Source organism: Prunus avium, unplaced genomic scaffold, assembly GCF_965620075.1.
Source record: "Prunus avium unplaced genomic scaffold, drPruAviu1.hap1.1 HAP1_SCAFFOLD_20, whole genome shotgun sequence".
NCBI lineage: Eukaryota > Viridiplantae > Streptophyta > Magnoliopsida > Rosales > Rosaceae > Prunus > Prunus avium.
Genome location: NW_028276880.1, coordinates 345,001 through 347,500, shown reverse-complemented (window position 1 = coordinate 347,500; position 2,500 = coordinate 345,001).

Below are 2,500 nucleotides of genomic sequence, written 5' to 3'. Positions count from 1 at the left end.
CGTCACTTTCAACGTCCCCGGCATTGGATTGAGTTTCTAAAAACAACCATGCACACCGAGGTTAAACTTTACCGGCTCCACTCCGACTCACCGCTCGCCCACAAATCCGAAGGCAACAAAACATTTGTTTTTAATTTTGATGAATTTTTTTGAAAACATTGGCTTGGCAAGCCCCAATCCGCGACTATCCACCCACCGCCACCCCACACGGGTGGTTGTTGTTGCGAAATGAGGTTGTGGTCGACATGCCCGCGCATTTGAGAAGGAGTTCCTAGCACTCCATGCTCTTCCATGCCAAAAAAAAGCCTAGACAACCCCATTTCGCAACTTTCCACGCCTTTTTTTTCCCCCTCACCCATGGCGGCGGCGTGGTGGCGGCGGCCGGATTCCGGCCACCACCGCCATGGGTGGCAGCCCCCCGACCCCGACACCAAACCCATAATACCGAGGCAACATATCGAGGCAACATGACATGGGTGTGGCGTGGGGGAAGGGGGCTGCAGCTAGGAGGGCATGGGCTGCCATGCATATGCAGGCAACACACACCCCCCTATATAGCATTTTATGCATTTAGCCCTTTGACAGGAAGAGACATCACCTATGCGCGAGGAGTCATAATGGGCTCTAAATAATTCAATACAAGGTATTTGGACGTGATTTTTTGCAGGGATACTAAGAAACATGCAATCTCTGATGGGAAAAAGTTTCATAAATATTTGAAGTCGGGAAGTATTTTTTATTATTTTTAGAAGTCGTAAAATTGAAAAAATCATTAAAACAAATCCGGGAGGAATTTTTTAGTTTTGTAACTTGGAGAAGGTCCTAAAAATCATAGACTACTTATGGGGAGCTTATTGTGCGAGGAAATTTCAATAAAAATGGGGTTTGACAAGGTTTGAAAAATTCTGTCGACATTTGAAAAAATCTGGAACTAGGCTGCCGGCATGCTGCGCACATGCTGCGCGCATGCTGCGCGAAGGCTGCGCGCAGGCCACGGCAGGACAAGTTTCGCTAGCCTCACTGTCGACCGAATGCGCAAGCTGCGCGCACGCTGCGCACAGGCTGCGCGCACGCTGCGCAAGCTGCGCGCACGCCATGGCAAGACAAATTTCGCTAGCCTCACTGTCGACAGAGTCAGCACGCTGCGCGCACGCCATGGCAGGAGAAGTTTCGCTAGCCTCGCTGTCGACAGAATCAGCACGCTGCGCGCAAGCTGTGCGCGCGCATGGCATGGCAAGTTTCGAAAAATTCTGTCGACAGGCTCCCGAGCGCGCACGCTGCCGACATGTTGTGCGCACGCTGCCGGCATGCTGTGCACACGCTGCGCGCAAGCTGTGCGCGCGCATGGCATGGCAAGTTTCGAAAAATTCTGTCGACAGGCTGCCAAGCGCGCACGCTGCGCACACGCTGCCGGCATGCTGTGCGCACGCTGCCGGCATGTTGTGCACACGCTGCGCGCAAGCTGTGCGCGCGCATGGCATGGCAAGTTTCGAAAAATTCTGTCGACAGGCTCCCAAGCGCGCACGCTGCGCACACGCTGCCGGCATGCTGCGCGCACGCTGCCGGCATGCTGTGCGCACGCTGTGCGCGCGCATGGCATTGCAAGTTTCGAAAAATTCTGCGGCCAGGCTCCCAAGCGCGCACGCTGCGCGCGCGCATGGCAGGACAAGTTTCGAAAATTTCTGTCGACAGGCTGAGCAGCGCGCACGCTGCGCACAGGCTGCCGGCATGCTGCGCGCAGGCTGCCGGCATGCTGCGCGCAGGCTGCCGGCATGCTGCGCGCACGCCGCGCGCAAGCTGCGCGCGCGCATGGCAGGACAAGTTTCGAAAATTTCTGTCGACAGGCTCAGCAGCGCGCACGCTGCCGACATGCTGTGCGCACGCTGCGCACAGACTGCCGGCATGCTGCGCGCAGCCCATGGCAGGACAAGGTCCGAAAAATTCTGTCGACATTTTTACGCCATGGTAGGCTTCCGCTTCGCGTCACTTTGTCGACATTCAAGCCTACCATTTTTATTGAATTTTTCAAACCTTGTCAAACCCCATTATTCAAATGTCGAAAAATTCTGTCGACATTTTTACGCCATGGTAGGCTTCCGCTTTGCATCACTTTGTCGGAATGCATCGCATGGCGAGGCAAGGCAAGGCAAGGCCACAGCATGCCAAGGCGAAGGCAACGCATGGCTTGGTCAAGGCCACATCATGGGCACGGCATGCCAAGGCAAGGCGAGGCAAGCCATCCTTAGCCTCGCCTAGCCTCACTTACTCGGAATGCCTTGGATGATGCGCAATGCCAAGGCAAGGCAAGGCAAGGCATGGCTTGAATGGCTTGGTGTAGGCCACAACTTGGGCATGGCATGCCAATGCAAGGCAAGGCAAGGCAAGCCACGCCATCCGAACCCTCCAATAACCTTACTTTCTCGGAATGCCTTGAATGGGCACGGCATGTGAAGGCAAGGCAAGGTCCTAAAAATCATTTTGTAAGTTGGAGAAGGTCCTA